This window comes from Lutra lutra, chromosome 5, assembly GCF_902655055.1.
Source record: "Lutra lutra chromosome 5, mLutLut1.2, whole genome shotgun sequence".
In the NCBI taxonomy this organism is placed as follows: domain Eukaryota; kingdom Metazoa; phylum Chordata; class Mammalia; order Carnivora; family Mustelidae; genus Lutra; species Lutra lutra.
In genome coordinates, this window is record NC_062282.1 from 85,769,148 (window position 1) to 85,788,793 (window position 19,646).

A 19,646-nucleotide genomic window follows, 5' to 3' on the forward strand; every position below is an offset into this window, starting at 1 on the left:
TTTAAAATTGTTGGTGATGATATAATTGCTTTGCTTTGCTTAACATGATCTTGGGGCTTCAGTATCACTACACTTTAATATTGACAGGACACTGCTGCTGGTCTTCATTTGGCTTGCCTAATTCCTAGGGTTTTCATTCTCTGCATTTACTTATGGTTGACAGTTATTTTTTTTAAGAATTTATTTATTTATCTTAGAGTGCGTGTGCCCATATGCACACACACACACACACACACACACAAGAGCAGGGGTGGTGGGGACTGGCAGAGATAAAAGGAGAGGCAGAGAATCTCAAGCAGACTCAGAGTTAAGCACACCACAGCCCTACTTGGGGCTCAATCTCAGGATCCTGAGATAATGACCTCAGCAGAAACCAAGAGTCGGCTGCTTAACAAACTGAGCCACCAGGCGCCCCAGTTAATAATTATTTCAGTTCACATTTTTAAAAAAGTAGCAATGAAATCATTTGCCCTAATATGAAAGAATATGAGCTCTGCCTTTCACCTACCTAATATCCATCAGGAACCCTCCAAAAATGTTGAGGTAAAGGCAACTTCAAAAAGTCTTTTTGGTTTACTTCCTTTCTTATTAATCAAGTAATAAATGTTCATTGGGAAAAACGTAAAAGACAACAGAAAATTAAAATTAAAAATTCACCTCTATTGGTTTTTTAAGATTTTTAAAAATTTTTATTTATTTATTTGACAGAGAAAGAGAGATCACAAGTAGGCAGAGCAGCAGGCAGAGAGAGAGAAGGAAGCATGCCCCCCACCAAGCAGAGAGCCCCATGCAGGGCATGATCCCAGGACCTTGAGATCATGACCCAAGCCGAAAGCAGAGGCTTAACCCACTGAGCCACCCAGGAGCCCCATTCACCTCTATTTCTACCACGTAACACTTTTTATATCGTATTTCCTGCAGGACTTTTCTCTCCATGCATATATGAACACATTTTTGACAGACACAGTGCTGTTAGGTCTGCATTTTTACCAAAGGTACTCTAGATATCTTTCCATGTCATTAAAAAAACTGTTTAATCTGTAATGTTTAAAAAGTTGATAACAGGGGCACCTAGGTGGCTCAGTGGGTTAAGCCTCTGCCTTCAGCTCAGGTCATGGTCTCAGGGTCCTGGGATTGAGCCCCGTATCGGGCTCTCTGCTCAGTGGGGAGCCTGCTTCCTCCTCTCTCTCTCTCTCTCTGCCTGCCTCTCTGACTACTTGTAATCTCTATCAAATAAATAAATAAAATCTTAAAAAAAAAACCAAAAAACAAAACAAAACAAAAAGTTGATAACACATGCCCTCTGCAATGTTCTTTCACCAGACCTTCAGTATATTCCAACCAGTGAAGGCAATTTTACATTTTTAGTCAGATATTACAAACTTAAAGTTTAATTAAGATGTGTTTTTGTGTCATCTGCAATTCTCTCACCCCTTCCCGAATTCTGATTTACTCCTTAGAATTATGTTTCCCCCTTCTTTTCTTTCTCTCTACCCCTACCTTCCCTCAAAGAGACTAAAGGTTAACGGGGTAAGTCGGGTCCATAAATAATTGTAATTACTACTAGAGATAAATAACAAAGCAAACAGAAGAACTTCCAAATTCAGAAGAAGATTCCTTCAGAGTGCACATACACTTATACACTGGATGGCAAAGGAATTAAGAAAAACCTTCTATTCTGTACTTAATTTTTTTCTCCTTTAAAGGGGAGCAATGGGGGGGGGGAAAGGAGGTGATATCTTTTCTCTCTCTTTTTACAATTGGAAAAACAAAAATTACTAATGGACAGGATACCTGTTCACATCACCCAGAGTGTTAACTAAACAGAGATTAGACTCAGGATTTCTGAATCTCAGGTTTGTGCTTTCACAACGGCACAATGGTTCATCCTAAAAAAATACCTAATATTCCCATACAAAACTGTGGGAAAAGAATCCTTGTCAAGTCAAAGGATTCTTTAAATTTTTTTACAACAGCAAAACATGTCCTGAAAAATGGAAGAGAATAAAAAATATAATCCTGTATCCTTTCATTGATTTTTTTCTTTCAAGTAAGGTTATATTTATATCTTGATCAAAATATCACACAAAAGTTGGGGAACCCTCTTGGGTCCCCTCCCTCCTCAGGAGCTTTGTATTATCACTTTGCCTTCACTCAGTAAACCTTGCTTTGCTGCCCACTAAATAAATTAAATTAATTAATTAATAAAATAAAATAAAATCACACAAATGCAAGCCAGCTTCCAACATGGCCCCCAAAAAGAAAAATCTAGGAAGTGACTTTCTGAATGTGCCACAGCAAATATTTTATGTGCCAGAGAATGTTCCTGCCTGAGGGGTCTATTTACCACGCATTCATAATGTTGAGTGGAAAGAGACCTTAAATATAATCCAATATAACCCTTTAAATAAGCTAGAAATCCTCTCAATAACATCTCTGTCAATCAATCATTCACTTTGTGCTTGAACACTGGCAATTACTGGATGCAGTATCTGGGCTGAAATCAAGAAAAAGTAAACACAGTACCTTTATGCACTGGACGAATTAGTCCGGCAGCATACCAAATTATGTCTTTTAAGCTGTGTGGCTTGGATTTAATGAGTTGTTTGCTGAATTAAATGTCAACATCTCTCTCTTTCTCTCTCTCTCTCTCTCACACACACACACACACAAACATACACACTTGTACACAGTGAAAGAGGAAAATGATCAAAAGCCAGTATTGCTATATTACCTTGGGAAGCATTTATTATGACACAGGACTGACAAAGAAAACAGGATGAGCAGTCACAGACTCATAAACCTCTAGGTTTCTGGCTAGAATAGTCATGTGATCTAGCCCAAGACTTTTCCTTTTGCTTAAAGGGAAATAAGGAGTTTAAGAATTTGCCAGGGTTTTATAGGTTTCTGCCTCGGTGGCATTTGACTACTCCCAGAGAGGGAAAGAATTTACAGATTTAATACAGAGGTCTGAGTAATAATCATAGCTCAAAAAAGGGAAAACACCAAAGTGAAGGCAGGCAAATCAGAATCAATACTCTCATCAAATACTCAATGACCTTTCCCCTCTGGATTTATATTTTTCCTCATTTTCTGGGATGCTTTTTATGCATTAAATACAGAAAAAAATAATAATGAAAAGAGTCCCTTGACCGTAACTGGAATCAATGTATCTAACATGTTTTCCATTACTTACTGTGCACATGGCCTCATTAGATTGACTGCCACTAAGGATTCAAACAGGAAAAAAAAAAAAAAACTTTAGAAAGCCATTCATAATTTTCTCCTCAGGATTTAATGGTCATTCCATACTTGTCTTATAGTCTCTTTCCTAATACATTCCAAGTGAAAAAGCTTCAGGTATGCTGGAACTCAAGAGTCCAGTAAGAAAATATGTGCTGCAAAGTGCTTGGTTTATGTGGTCTCGTTTTGCCTCATTTTTGAAAATCCATATTCTGCATTATTCTCTGATAAAGGCCAGTAGTGGCCTGATTCCCTGTGGCTGTAACATTCTTTTTTAACTTCAAGTTAAAGTCAGAGTACAATGCCCCTCTCATATTTCCAGGTTCATAAACCCAATCTTTGTGAATTTACTGTATTTCTTCATTTGTGCTCCTTGATTGATGTTCTTAACCAAGTTTTCTTGGTTAGATGTTCACATGTTTAATACCCAATTTGCAAACATTCTTATGTTCTGATAAAGTCACTGTGTCTCTTGGCATGATTTTAGTGTCTAAGTGCTTACTGCTTTACTGCACTTTTAAGAATGAGTCTTACTCATCTTTGTAGATTTCTCACTCTACTCCTCCACACATACACCTGAAAGACTACATTGTAGGTGTCAAAATTATTATTTTATTTTTTTTTATTTGACAGAGAGGGAGAGAAAGAGGGAGGAGAGAGAGAAAACAGAAGCAGGGTGAGCAGCAGAGGCAGAGGGAGAAGGAGGCTACCCGCTGAGCAGGAAGCCCTACGTGGGGCTCCATCCCAGGACCACAGAACCATGACCTGAACCAAAGGCAAATGGTTAACAGACTGAGCCACCCAGGCGCCCCTCAAAATTATTTTTAAACTTAAATATTTCTTTGTATTAAAAGCCAGACCACAAATCTAAAGAACACTCACTTGCATTCAGTTTGAAGAAAATATTAAAGTTCCATTTTAATTCAAAATATTCAAATATATTCCCAGTTTTTAATTGAACAGGTTTACCAAGTGATGTCATGAAGAAAAACAGGTAACCTTCATTTAGTTAATCACATAAGAAACAAGATATTTGAGTTACCTTAAGATTCATCCCTGAGATAGGTTTGGTCGCATAATATTAAAATACACAATCTAAGGGTGCCTGGGTGGCTCAGTTGGTTAAGCGACTACCTTTGGCTCAGGTCATGATCCTGGAGTCCCAGGATAGAGTTCCACATCGGGCTCCCTGCTCAGTGGGGAATCTGTTTCTCCCTCTGACCCTTCCCCTTCTCATGTTCTCTCTCGCTCTCATTCTGTCTCTCAAATAAATAAAATTAAATCAATTAATAATAAAATAAAATACACAATATAGCAGTATCTAGGTGGCTCAGTTGGTTGAGCATCCCACTCTTGATTTCGGCTCAGGTCATGATGTCAGGGTCCTGGAATGGAGCCCAGCATTGGGCTTCACACTCAGGGGGTAGTCTGTTTGAGGATTCTCTTTCTCCCTCTGCCCATCACCCAGCTCACACTCTCACTCACTCTCTCTTTCCCTAAAATAAATAAATAAATCTTAAAAAAAAAAAAAGAATGCTATAATAATCCTTGTTTAAGATTTCCAATAAAAATGAATCACGGGGGCACCTGGGTGGCTCAGTGGGTTAAAGGCTCTGCCTTCGGCTCAGGTTATGATCCCAGGGTCCTGGGATCGAGTCCTGCATTGAGCTCTCTGCTCAGCAGGGAGCCTGCTTCCCTTCCTCTCCCTCTGTCTGCCTCTCTGCCTACTTGTGATCTCTTTCAAATAAATAAATAAAATCTTAAAAAAAAATTTTTTTTTTAATGAATCATGACTGAATCATGTGGAGTTAAGCTTGGAGTTCTGTCCTATTAACACTGAGTCTATTTAAACTACTGTGAACTAAAACCACTGAAGACTATGACAATATGATGAATATCCAAGTGCAAACGGAAAAATTTAGCTTTTAAAGAAGTTAAATATTTGGCACATAGAATATCAACTTTCTCAATTATATCATTGGGTTCTCAGACTATTTTGCGACAGGATCTTGTTCTCAAAACTTTAGGAGGAGGACACCCAATGGGTATTTTGTGTAGAGAGCCTGTATCTTGTTCTCTTAGCCATTCCTTTCTCTCTGCAGCTCACCAGAACACTGTGGCGGTGTGCAGAGAGAGCAAATCTTCCACCTTCCAGAAGCCCTGCAGAGTCACTTCAGATAGTTAAATATGGGTTTACGGATAATTTACTGATTTTGATGACAAAATGTGTCATTAAAAAATTTTCACATTTTGCTAATTAAATAAGTAAAACACACTTTACTACATTTGGAAAACATAAAAAACTCAATGAAGACATTTTTCATAAAGTCACCATTCAGAATTCTTATTAATATTTGATTTACACTATTTTAATCTTTTAAAAAGCATATATGTGTGTTTGCATATTTTTTCTCTTTTCATAAGATTGGGATCAAATTCCATGTTTTGATTTTTGAGGTTTTAACTTAAAAGACATTATCTTACATATAGTCCTATGTTACTAAACCTTTTTCTATGGCATAATGTTTGAAAGGCCTCATTGTATTCCACAGTTGGCATAGGTCACAGTTACTTTATCATATATATTGGATCTATACAGAGACAGATAAATCAAGGTCTGTGTTTTGTCACCCAAACCAATTCTTGTCAAAATTCCTGCTATTCATTATAAACAAAAATTGAAACAAAAAAGTCTTAAGTTGCATGAATTTTAGCACCATGGACTATAAAAGCACAGAAACTGTATTGTTTGTAGCATTAAGTTCTGGGATTTGTGCCGCTCGGTCTATTTTGCACCTGGGGATTTTTTTTTCCAGAGATAAATTCCTGTAAAACTGCTCTCTGAATCTCTTTAGAGAAAAAGAAAATGTTCATAGTTTACAGAACTGTGGAAAACACAGCACAAAATGTTTTCTTGTTCCTTTATCACTTAAAAAAAGTAGGAAGGAAAACTAGGTAATTTTCTTTTATTAAAATACATTTAATGCCTATTTAAAATTTTGCTTTTTTTAAAAAAAGAGAATCCCAGATTATATTGTACAAATACACACAACTCATGCATTATCAAATAGTTACTTAAACACAAAATCTCTACATGGTTAATAATAGGACTGGGATTCATTCCATCCCTCCCTTGTTTTCTTTCTTCACTAAGTGAACTGGTTATATGGACTTTGTTCCTGAATATACAATTTTTCAGAGTGTTGCTATCCTTTACTTAGCAAGAACTGGGTCTTTTTTTTTTTTTTAAATATTTTATTTATTTATTTGACAGACAGAGATCACAAGTAGGCAGAGAGGCAGGCAGAGATAGAGGAGGAAGCAGGCTCTCCACTGAGCAGAGAGCCCGATGTGGGGCTTGATCCCAGGACCCTGGGATCATGACCTGAGCCGAAGGCAGAGGCTTAACCCACTGAGCCACCCAGGCGCCCCAAGAACTGGGTCTTGATTAATATTTAACAACAACAATAACATTCAAAATATATTGCCTTTTTCTTAGCTTACTTTAATTTTCAGGAGCAAAATCAAATTTTCATTACAAAAGGGAAATAATTAGCATATCAGTTAAGAGCGATTTGGGATGGGAGTCAGACATACTTGAGATCAGAGTCTGCTTCCATCAGTCACTAGTTAGATAATCTTGATAAAGTTTTACACTGCTTTACCTCAATAAACCTTAGTTTCATTTTGTATAAAACAGGAATACTATTACTTTCTTCAAAGCATGTTGGTGCGGGGTATGCAATGACTTTAGTGCAATGCTTGGCATCTAGGCAAAGTAGTAAAATAAAAACCAACACAGTAACCACTGACATTAATGTGAAATATGTTTTGGGAAGTAATCTTTTTTAGACATTTTTAAACCAAACCAAAATTCAGTGTAAAAAGTAGATCAATACACCTCAACAATCTTTATTTGTTAATGGGAGCATTATTACATTTGGCTCATCAAATGAATGATATACCTTAGGAGGAGAAAGGTAGGATTAAATACTGATTCAAAACCATCCTCATCAGCATGTGCATCCATAGTTCAGGCTTATTAGCTAGACGCTGTAGTGGTCACTTCACAAAAACAGAGACGACTTCTGCTGTCAACGGTGGGGATAGTTATACATTCTGTGTGTTAGTATGTGCGAACATTCTATTAAATTTGACCCTTTTTCCTTGTGAAAACGTTAAGTTCCTTTCGGACAGGGACAAGGGCTAATTATCGGAGTCTATGAGTGCTCTCACTCTTGAGGAACTTCAGTTAGGCTCTTGTGGTATTAGTGATGATGATGATGATGAAGCACACATGGGAACTATTTTTTCATATATCTGCCCAAAGCTCTTGATTTATTTGTTTCCAGATACAGACACATACACTTAGATTATATGTGAAAAGAAGAACATGGGAGGAAGAACCAAAAAACCTTAAGTTACCTTAGCACCTGAGTTAGGGCTTAAAAGCCAGGTTGGATCATGTCCAAATTCTTTGGCCCTGATTCATGTGACTGGTGTATCATTTGGTTGTTTAGGGGCAGATCTTAACAGAAAAAAAATTTCTGAAGTAAAGAAATCTGGATTTGAGTTCCATACTCTTCCACTAGTCATTAGGTGATACTAAGCACAGGTAGACACTTTGAACTTTACTCTATGGATGATCATAAATAAAATAATGTAATATCAAAGAATGTAACATAATATATAACATCTTCTCTACTTAGATGTTTGCAAGAGTTTGAAGTATCAAAAGTTCTTTGTGACTTATAAAATAAAGCTTTAAACACTTATCGTGAAAAAATGCCTTAATTTACTAATTATAAAAAAGATGAATAATTGATGGGGCACAAAAGGAAACACTTAAAGTTGCAAATTATCATTGTGTCATTGTGACTGCCCCAAAACCAGATCAATAGCATTAAAGTTCACAGAGTTCATTTTTATCAAATGCTTATCTGCTGGGTCATTTTTTACATTCATTTTCAGCTTCTATACTAATGAAATCTGGATGTTTCCCTGAAGAACAAAATACATGTTTCATTGGAAAATAACATGGTGTAGTGAAATGAAAATGGGCTGGCCAGGAATTAAGAACCCAACTGTCTCAAGTGCCAAAGAGTTAAAGTGAATCAAATGAGGGGGAAGGAGGCTTGGGCATCAATGAAGCACATGCTGTAGAGCAGAAGACCCACCCAGAAGAATACCCATTACCCAAGTCCAGACGTGTTTGTCATGACGAGATATGGGCCTTGTGATGCCAGATTTTTTTTTTTTTTTTAAAGATTATTTGCTTATTTGAGAGAGAGTCAGAGGAAGAGGGAGAGAAATCCTCAAGCAGACTCCCCACCAAGCATGGAGCTCCATACAAGGCTCAATCCTAGGACACCGAGATCATGACCTGAGCCAAAATCAAAAGTCATCCACTTAGCTGACTGAGCCACCCATGCGCCCTCAGATTTTCTCATTTTCTAAGAGAAGACAGATACTCAGGTTTTCCTTTTTTTAAATGTTAAAATTATATAATCTAGGGATAAAAGTGTGTCTTTAAAAATACTAAAATACTGTGCTGGAAGCATAGACTGTTGTTTACAAGCACTTTATGCATGTTTACAAACACTTCCATGAGCTGGGGCCAGTCCACAGGCTCCAGCTTTGAACTACTATGCTGTAAAATCAGATGGATCTTACTTCAATCTCGACTTTAAATTCACTAACTGAATGACTTCGGCTAAGAAATTTAACCTATCCAAGCTTCATTTTCCTCTTGCAAAGTGGGAAGAACAATGCCTCTGTTGTGAGGATTGCAAAAATGGACATGGATGGAAACATTCTAATAGATCTAACAGATACACCCACAGGCCATAGCACTGATGACTGTGAAAAGGGGGATGGCAGGATGGTGGGTACCTACAGGAACTCAATACAGCTCTTTTTCTCTTTTGGTTGGTGGATGACTTTAAAAAAGTAAGTTGTTCTGTTTTCTCCTTTTCATACTTGTTTTTTTTTTAATTTTTTTTAAGATTTTTTTATTTATTTATTTGACAGAGAGAGATCACAAGCAGGCAGAGAGGCAGGCAGAGAGAGAGGAGGAAGCAGGCTCCCTGCTGAGCAGAAAGCCCTAGGTGGGGCTCGATCCCAGGACTCCGAGATCATGACCTGAGCCGAAGGCAGCGGCTTAACCCACTGAGACACCCAGGCGCCCCTCCTTTTCATACTTGTTATACTCAGAGCACATCAGATATTCTTATTATTAAGAGGGCCAGGGTTATCTCATTCATTGTTGGAATAAATTGTTTTACTTGAATTATAAAGAAAAATTTAAAAATTATGGATATCCCCAATTCTAAAGAATAGAGACAAGTCAGCATCAAGTCTGAAAATGTTTTCAGATTGACTCAAGAGAGAGGGCAAAGTCTTTGCAAAATGACAATCTCCTGAGCAAAATGCTTTTCCACTATTTCATCTGCTCCCCTCTGTCATAAAGATCCTTTTGTTAGTCAAACAGCATTTAAGGACATCAAGAATGTGGTAAGTGATGGCACCATATGAACTAAGAACAGATCAATTCTGCTTAGATTTCAGTTAACTACATAGTCAAAGATCAATGTTTCAAAGCAAGAGGATTATAATATAAATTTAGACAGTTAATGTTTTCCAACTATACAAATGTTAAAGTTCAGTAAGCAAATGACCAGTGACTGACTAGCTATACGAATCTTGTCTCTTTATTACCTTCTAGGCGCCTTGGCAGAGCCATTTAGGTCTAATTTCAAAAACTGTAAATAAAGTGAAAGAAGAAAAGTGTAAAATCACATATTACAGTTAAAAGAGATTAGATAGTATGTACAGTCAAACTTGTCTAAACAAAAGCATCGGTATGAATCAGGCATGTTTAAGTATGCATGCAGAGACTGGGTTCCTTTAAATTTATAGGGATAAAAACCTAATGGTCACACAATGGTGGAAGAATCAATTTCCCTGATATTAAGCTATTTTCCTTTCTCTTGTTTCAGAGGTCAGCTGCACCCTGTGGGTCCCCAAACGTGCACAATGTACCTAAGAAGAGAGCAAGGTGGCTAAAATGTTCTCTCTGTGTAAAACTGACGAGGGTAAGGGCTTCCTTGTTCCTTCATTTTTTAAAATGAAGGGTTTATTTTTAATGATTGCTGATGCTTTAGGCATCTGGCTCAAAACATGATAAATTCTACACTTTGTAGATGCTTTTGTTCAATGAAGTGTTTTAAAAATAAAAGTAAATCATAACACAAATATTTTCCTCAAGAAATCAAAATCATGTATTTTCTAAAATATAAAATTCATTTTATGGTTAACTAATTGCCACTTATATTCCTCCTTAATAGATGTAGGAGACAGACACTAAACCAGTGGAGTGGGAGTAATTCTTTCCTCTGGGTCTAGGTAACCAGAGCAGAGCAGATAATGCAGAAACCCCTATAATTCCAGAGTCCACATCTTCTTAATCTGTATTAGCTAGGAAATTCATAACAGAGCAATTTTGGGGTCTATAATATCTTCAAAACACCTAGATCCTTCTCTCTGTCTTATCAGTGCCAATTAGCAGAATTTTGAGAATTCTCATGAGAATTCAGAGTGTTGATTTTTTTGTACCACCTACAGGCTGGGTACTGTTGTATAAAAAAATTATCAATTGTCTTGCTATTCTTCTAATGGCTTGTCATTAGAATGGCACCCTATCGTGGATTTTACAGAATGGTACTTATTTAAAGTATTCTGACTAGTTGTTTTCATGAGCATCCTTGCATTAAAAAAAAAAAAAAAGCCTTTTGTGCTGGAAAATACATTTAAAGTAGATATATCTGACCTAAGAATACTTTATGGGACATAATATATTTATAGTTTAATAATATAAATATTAAAGTTTAATGTGTTAATAGTTTATGGGACATAATGACCACAGAGCATGAACCATGAACTCAGCTTATTTTTGGAAGGTACCTTTCTCCATTAAGTGCTGTGAAAGAAAGGACCAGATAAGGAATGTGGGTAAGAAACATTTGCTTGGTTTTCATTTTCATGGTCGTTATACTGGTAGCATTTTCCAGGGGAATATTTCCAGTTTGGAACAGAAGCCATGAGGAAAATATCACCCTTTTTTCTTGAGCACATGCTCACAAGGCTTTTTTAGAGTCCCAGTGATCTCAGCAAATTTCGTTCTTGAAAATAACAGGCGAATTGTATTCTGACCAAACAGTGTCAACTAAACTTAGTCAGACTTGGTTTTCTATGTATATTTTTGCTGCAGTTAGATTCCAGAATTTCAAGCACTGCAGTAAATCATCTTGATTTAGATTCAAACAAAGAAAGGGAACAAAGACTTCTACCTCATACAAGTTTCAGAACTTCCATGAAAGCAAGATGCCGCCCTAATTTATCTTTTGAGTAAAATTATTACTTCCATTTCTGTTTAGTCTTAATTTCCGGATACAGATATGAAGGGATGATTTATTTAGAATTAGTGAATTTACTGAAGTGGATTTCCAGAAAGCAAAATAACTGTGAGTGTGGATCATGCAATTTAATGCTAGTAATAATTAAATTACTAATTTATTTTAATAAATTAAGTGAATCCAAAGGTATTTCCTTACTGGTGGTGTCATTATTTCTGACTTGCAATTTAGTTTTGAAAGGGAATAAAAGGAGCCACAGAAATGTTCCCCGCTTTTCTTATTTATGTCATATCACATAGTGAACAAGTTTTAATTATGGATTTTTAATGTGTGATTTACTGCCTTTAAGAATTTGATTTCCCGGGCGCCTGGGTGGCTCAGTGGGTTAAGCCGCTGCCTTCGGCTCAGGTCATGATCTCAGGGTCCTGGGATCGAGGCCCGCGTCGGGCTCTCTGCTCTGCAGGGAGCCTGCTTCCCTCTCTCTCTCTCTCTCTCTGCCTGCATCTCTGTCTACTTGTGATCTCTCTCTGTCAAATAAATAAATAAAATCTTAAAAAAAAAAAAAGAATTTGATTTCCCTTTATTAAAATCTTAGAGAAAAAACAAAACAAAACCTTAGAATCCTGAGAACGTCATAGTTATGAATACAATCCACTTTGTTTTTATAGCCAAAATAAAAGGATGAATAATCACAGTCCAAAAAACTACCAGTGAAAAGCTATCCCACAGTCTTAGGCAGAGGTCCTTCAGGAGACCATCCATCCATTAGTCAGTCAGTCAACATTTATCAAGCACATACATTGTGCCATTAGATTTGGCATTAGCGGTTTCATTTTCTGCCCTCATAGAGTTTACAATCTACTGAAGGGTGAGCAAAATCAAGTAAGCAAATAAATAGCTCTATAATTACAACTTTGATAAATGCTATGAAGGAAACCCACAGGGTGCAGAGGATAATAGTGGAGATATACTTAAGGAAACCTTTCCCAAGAGTTGTATTCAAAGCCCAAACTTAAAGTATAAGGAGATTCCAACCACTCATATTTTAAAAGGGGAAGAGTCAGATGACTGGCCTTTCTTTTTTTTTTTTTTTTTTTTTTTTTTTGAGAGAGATTGCTAAGGTGTGTGAGCTGGGAAAGGTTTGTGGGACAGAGCCCCACCTAGGGCTGCTCACTCAGTGTGGAATATGCTTGGGATTCTCTCCTTTTTCCTTTGCCCCTTCACTCTCGCTCATTCTCTCTCTAAAAAAAGAAATAAAATAAAAATAAATAAGATAAATAAATATGCTTTCATAGAGGATTTGACTTGGACACAGAGGTTAAGACTGTAGGATATCACTACCATACTGAGGAAGAAGGACAAAAATCTGAAAGAAATTTATCTTTGCTTTGTTTTGCTTGTTTGTGAGCTTGTGCTAGCATCTGATGACATTTCTAGTGAGTTAGACAAAGATTTCATTAACTTGGAATTAAAACTCACTCATTATGAGCAGAGAAGAGATAACCAAGGTTAATTTAATACCTATTGTAAGATGCAGTGGCAGGTCAGGGAAACAGATCTCAGATTTCCTGAAAATAATGCTTGACTCACAGCTGCTGTAAATCAAGCAGGATCTACCTGTATCATGACAACTATTTAAAACAAAGTATAAAGACCCCTAATGGGGAAAAAAATCTTGAATCATCTGGAAAAAATGCACATAGAGATTAAAAATTTAGTAGAGACCTACTTCATCGACATGGAAAGACGGTCACTTATATAAAGTAGAAGAACTACAAAACAATGCTTAGAGTATGCTCCCATTAATAAAATTGTATGTCTGAGTGTGTTTATATTCACATGTAAAAAAAAAATCTAGAAGGAAATTTTCCAAAATGCTAATAGTAATTATTTCTTGATGGTAGGCTCATGGGTGATTTCCTTTTTAATTTTTTTCTTTTCTTTTTATATATTTCTGTATACCTTTTTGTTTCTCACAATGACGTATTTTTTAAATGCAGAAAAAAACCTTTAAAAGATAAAATTTCACTGTACTGGTAAATATTGATTTAAAGCAAAATGTCTTTAGTGCAATAGATCTCACTTTCCTGCAAGCTAATTAATTTTATTTTTTTTATTTTTTTTTTTTTAAGATTTTATTTATTTATTTGACAGAGAGAAATCACAAGTAGGCAGAGAGGCAGGCAGAGAGAGAGGAGGAAGCAGGCTCCCTGCTGAGCAGAAAGCCCGACGTGGGGCTCGAACCCAGGACCTGGGATCATGACCTGAGCCGAAGGCAGCGGCTTAACCCACTGAGCCACCCAGGCGCCCCAAGCTAATTAATTTTAAAGGACACTTCCCAAATGTGGAATGATAGTTCAGATGGCATAATTTGCTCTTTGGCCAGGGCTGAATTGCCAAGCAGTCAGACACAAAGAATGTGCCTGGTGCATTAGCAAAAAAAGGAAGATACCACCAAAAAAAAAAAGAATATTTTTTGAAATTTCAGAGAACTGTAAAAGTATTTGCATAGGAAAAATATTAGAAAGTTATTGAACTGATGTACACTTTTTTATTTTTATAGATTTATTTATTTATTTTTAGACAGAGTGAGTAGGGGCCACGCAAGCAGGGGTGGCGGCAAAAGGAGAGAGAAGCAGACTCCCCAGTAAGCACAGAACCTGACGAGGGGCTCAATTTCACCACCCTGAGATCATGACCTGAGCGGAAACCAAGAGGTATTTGCTCAACCGACTGAGCCATCCAGGTATCCCCGATGTATACTATTCAATGATTTAATATAATTTTTAATTTTAAGAACACGTAGGTGAAAAGATGCTTGGGACATATAGGTAAGAGGTATAGCTGAGTTTTTTTCAAAAGTCCAGGATTTAATTTGGTCCTAAGCATAGAAAAAAATTATGTTACCTCCTAACCTGGATGTTACTAAAAATAAAGACAATACTTAGCCATAAAATAAGGACACATCAACCCAACAAAGTTCTGATTTTTCCCAGACAAATGCTTCTATGTTTTTCTAAAATATCAAGAATCCCAGCTTTTCTCCAAAATCTTTGCGTGCACCATTTTGTGGGGGGGGCAGGGGCGGGCGCGGAGGCTGATACCCTAAACATACATTTACTCTATTTAGTAATTAAATATGATCAAAGAGCAAATCATGACACCTGACATATTAAAAAAATTCAAATAAAATGAGTCACATTTAATGCAGATTTGTTATATTTGATATTTTTAAATTCTAATTAGCAAGATAATATGTTAAATGTTCTAACATGGCAGATTTGGGCTCACGGGATTTGGAATCCAGGTCCAATTAGACCATTTACCAAACCCAAACTTGGACCAGTCTAACTTCTCTGAGCCTGTTTCTACTTATTTAAAATAGTTATGATGACACAGTTTTCCTGGCACACTAGAATTTGGGAGAATATTAGATGAAAAATAAAGAATGTAAAATGACTTTGAGAACTATAAAAGATTATATCAATAATATAAGATGTAATGGTGGTACTTACTACAACTATATTATTTTCACGTCTGTATGTCTTAGATACCCCAAGGAAGTTCTATGTTCCTAGGATATGCAAATTGTTCTAGTCATATAAGAGCTCTACAAATAGTCTAATTATATGATTGCTCTTGTGTAAAAAGATTTTTTAATCAATAGAGTAATACCTGGGATATACAAAAAGGAGGAATTATAACTGACCTCTCATAGTAACACTCAAGTATAAATCTGGTTTATTTATTTCAGAAAAAAACAGACTGTTATATTATGCTGAAACTTCCATGATAAATTTGGTTTTCTTTTAGGTTACAATCATGGAAAACAAAGAATTAATCCTTTTATGAACCTGTGAGAAATACAGAAAAAGGTTTTGTCTTTTCAGATATTTTCTAAGTCATCCTGATGGAGAGCAGAAGCATGTATCTAAATTAAAATATGTTCTGAGGGGGGTGCCTGGGTGGCTCAGTGGGTTAAGCCTCTGCCTTCAGCTTGGGTCATGATCCCAGGGTCCTGTGATCGAGCCCCACATCGGGCTCTCCGCTTGGCGGGGAGCCTGCTTCTCCTTCTCTCTCTGCCTGCTGTTCTGTCTGCTTGTGATCTCTCTCTCTCTTTCTCTCTCTGTGTCAAATAAAAAAAAATGTTCTGAGGTCACTTGAAGAAATAAGGAACATCCTATCACAAAGTGAGGAACTAGATAACGTATGTTTTACTCTAAAACAAGTTTTACTAAAGTTTAAATGCCAGTCAAAATATTTAATATCCCAATAAGAATGGCATTTCCAAGACACTGTTTGAGAAATCACGAAATAATCAAACTTGAATATTGCTAAATAATACATTTAAACAATAACCTGCAAGTATCTTTTATATACTTTGTTCTTTCTGACATCACCTTCAAGGCTCTTGAATTATTTTGTATCTAGACCCCACTCAACTCCATTTTAGTTTTCAAAATTAGCCATACAAAATGGAATAATTTTAATATGGCTGTTAAACATCACGTTCCACAAAGTTGCTGAAAAAGGACTCTTATGAAGAGGCCAGTGTTCAGTTCCCTGCATCCTGACAAGGTAACATATAATATTTTCCAAGTAGATGGTCAACCAATTTCTTTAAAAATATTCAAATTTTGTAATTTAAAAGCCCATTGCAAAATGGAGTCTTACTATTATAGATCTAGAAGTGCCAGATATTAAACAGCTAAAGCACACTCTAAAATGGACAATTTATACTAGAAAAAGCCAGAGAAGTTCTTGAGAAAGAATCTAGTCTATGCCATCCCAAATAAATTCATGTCTAGGGTATACTTTCAGAGGTTTTGATGGAAGAAGAATGCACTGCTTTATCTGGTTGCCCAGTTGACAATTCAACTTTGCTATCAGGAAGTTCCACATTCTGTATTTCTATTCTTCATTCTTCCTAATGAAGTTGAAGCTCATTGACTATATTTTAGATTCCAAACAACCCCCAGCTCTTCTGAAACAAATGACTGTCAACTCTCAATTTTCTCTTCTAATGAAATAATCCTAGGTTCCTTATCCTTTGTTAGAGAATACAACCTGTATTCTTTAAACACACTTGACTTTTGTGTGGCCTCTCAGTAAAGGCCATATAATTGTCTCAAGCTGTGGCATCAAAAACTAGGTCTAAGAGTCCCATCAGGGTCTGACCACATAGGTAAAACATGCTACTACCGAGAGTTCTATGCTGACAGCCTACAGTCACTGGCCTCTGACTAAACTGTACCAACTTCACCTATAAAACCACAACCCAGTGAAAACTCAACACAAAGGAAGTAAAACAAAGGCCCAAGATAGCTGCTTTCATGCATGAAACAGGGTCAACTAAGTCTTTATTTCTTAAAGCTTATTATAGATACATCTGAAATCTTAATTTTTGAAAGTCAAAGTTATCATTTAAAAGATTTAGGATGCAGTGTGTTATAAAAATTTTATGTGACATATAAGCCCAGTACTTCTTTCCTTTCTCTACTTTATTTAGTTATAAATTAGGCACATGATAGCATGACTTTACAGTGTTGTGAATCTATATAATATATAATATGCTGTGAGTATATTAAATCCATGTTTCCCATTAAGTCTCCCTATATATAAACCAAATGGAACATTTATTCTCTGAGAAATTAAAACTATAAACTTCATTCAAATACATGTAAAAATTTTAAATGAAGAAGGGGCAGTGAATAAAATAAAATGCAAGATCAAGATAAAAAGTCTTACTTTGTAAAAAAAAATGTTTGCACTGACAATTATATTGTTTGAGAAGAGATCGATGGATAAAATTAATCCATATGATGAATGCAATACACGTTTACCTGCAAGGATTTTTCTGGCTTTAATTCAATGAAATCCATTCTCCTGAGTAGTAATGGAGTCCTGTACCCTACTCATCTCCGGCATCTTCAGTCTCCTGAGCTGCCTTAAAGCCTTGACATAATAAAAGGTCAAACAGATCCTAGTAAGCATTTGAAAACTACACAGCCCCCCATTTCGGGCTACCTGCCATACATTCTCTTGTTAAGCTTTGCTCACTCTCTAGTTTCATTTCATTGTATAAGCAGACTAATTTGGAAATAGCTAGGGTATTTGGGAACACCTAGATTTTCAAAACAATCCCACTTTCCTACTTAACCACCTAAAGAAGTGACCCAAAATACAATATTTGAGAGAATTGTAAAATGGTGCCTGGATACTGAAGGAATGAAGACCAAATAGCAAGCACCACTATCAAATAAAATGAATGCATTTCACCTTACAGCTCATGTGTGCTTCCTGGACACAAGGCACAAACATGAAAGGGATGGAGTAGAATTTCAAGAAAACTGATTTGTTTCAACATTTACTTGGCAAGATGCTGGACAAAAAATAATATCTCAAGCCACCTCCCTTTCCCATTATTGTAAATTCAGGGCTCTCAAGTCACCCCCCACAAAACCAATTAAAAATGAAGAAAAAGGGCAGGCTATGAATTCGCATCTAGTGCTAAGATACAGATTAAATGATAGGCATCTGTCCTAATTGGTCACAATGAAACTAAGGGACAATAACAAGAAAAAATCTCACATTAATCCAAAAAAAACAAGTGAATAATATAAACCAGAACCACAATTTCAAAAATATTCAATTACCTCCAAGCATGCAAGGGCATTTATAACCCATAAATATGATTGCAGAGCACAGTATGCATATAAATGTATTTCATAAATGCACTACTTATGCTAAGAAACATGTGTATATATGGATATGCATTTCCATAGGCTACACATTTGCATGTTCACAATCACATCCACCTACTAAAAATCAAACTCTATCCAGCAAATGCTTTCTCAACAAGAGTACATCAGAATATGAAGTAGAATGCTAAATTCTGAGGCCACCTTTTCTTAGCGATGAAGGAAATAAGCAAAATCACCTCATAATTAGGCCGGGAAGCTTCGGAGGCACCAAATGGGTTTTTGAAGAAGGCCCAACCCTGTATGTGAGAGCTGCAAATTAAATGAGTCCTTTCAATAACACCCATTTCTTGTTAGCTCTTTTCCCACCCCCTGATTCTGCTGCTAAGCTTGGAAGGAAAGGAACCAAGTGGCTCAGTCTGCATTCTGAGCCAGTTCAAGATAAAATCAGAACACCATTTTTTTTTTTTTTTAACACAGCGGATGCTTTCTTACTTCTCTCTTCCTGGCAACCTTCCTCTCCCTCCATCCCCATCTCTGTCTCTACATCTTCCTCTCCTACTCGGAGGGAGTCATTGTTCAAGTGCTGGCCACAAATGTACACTGAGGTCCTTTAACCGGCAGCCAAACGAGGAAGATAGCCCCACAGTCTCCTACTTACCATGCTGAGACCTGGAGAAGCTGTTGAAAGGAGGGAAAGATGCAAACTGAATCCATTTTCCTTGTGACCGTGTCGGATGAGGCCTCCGAACGCAACATCAGCACTGCTGCTGGGATTTTGTTCCCTCACTCTCTGGTTGGCGATGGTGCGAAGAGGAACCACCCTTCCAGCCTCACTAGAGCATCAGCAGTCGAGGCGGCAGGAGCAGCGGCATCACCACTTGGCCTCCTCCCTCTCGGAGGATGGGGTGAGCTCAGTAGCAGCCAGGAACTTGCAGCAGACACCTCCTCTGGCTCCTCCTCTCCTGCCCCTCCCCCAAAGCCCCACCCCTGCTGCGGTAGAGGCTGCCTGTCCCGGCAGCTGCTGGTTGTCATGGCAACGACCAATGGTGAACCACCAGACTAAGGGGGAGGGGAGATGGGTGAAATGAGCTGCAGGGGCTGGAGGGGAGTAAATTTGGGCTGCTGCCCTCTGGGATGCTCTTGGTCTCTCCTACCTGGACTCTGGGTCTTTAAAAATGGGGCAAGGGTGTGTAGGCACAGGAAGAGAATAATTTAAACGTAGTCTAAATCAAGACTGAAACATACAAAATAACTTAGCTATTTTTTGCACTTACTATGGTTTTCC

At 37.1% G+C, this 19,646-nt stretch overlaps 1 protein-coding gene across 8 annotated transcripts in view; it reads right to left on the bottom strand.

Annotated features, from left to right (window-relative positions):
* Positions 1 to 19,330, bottom strand: part of JAKMIP2 (janus kinase and microtubule interacting protein 2) — a 165,568-nt gene extending 146,238 nt beyond the window's left edge. For 6 of the 8 annotated variants that reach the window (XR_007127671.1, XM_047731291.1, XM_047731290.1 and 3 more), the window contains exon 1: positions 19,020 to 19,329. The gene's annotated coding sequence lies outside the window, so the exon portion shown is untranslated. Of the gene's footprint in view, positions 1 to 9,960; positions 9,987 to 19,019 lie in introns of those variants that run through there. The other 2 variants (XM_047731287.1, XM_047731286.1) reach the window with 2 other exon arrangements.
* Positions 19,331 to 19,646: the final 316 nt, after the last annotated feature.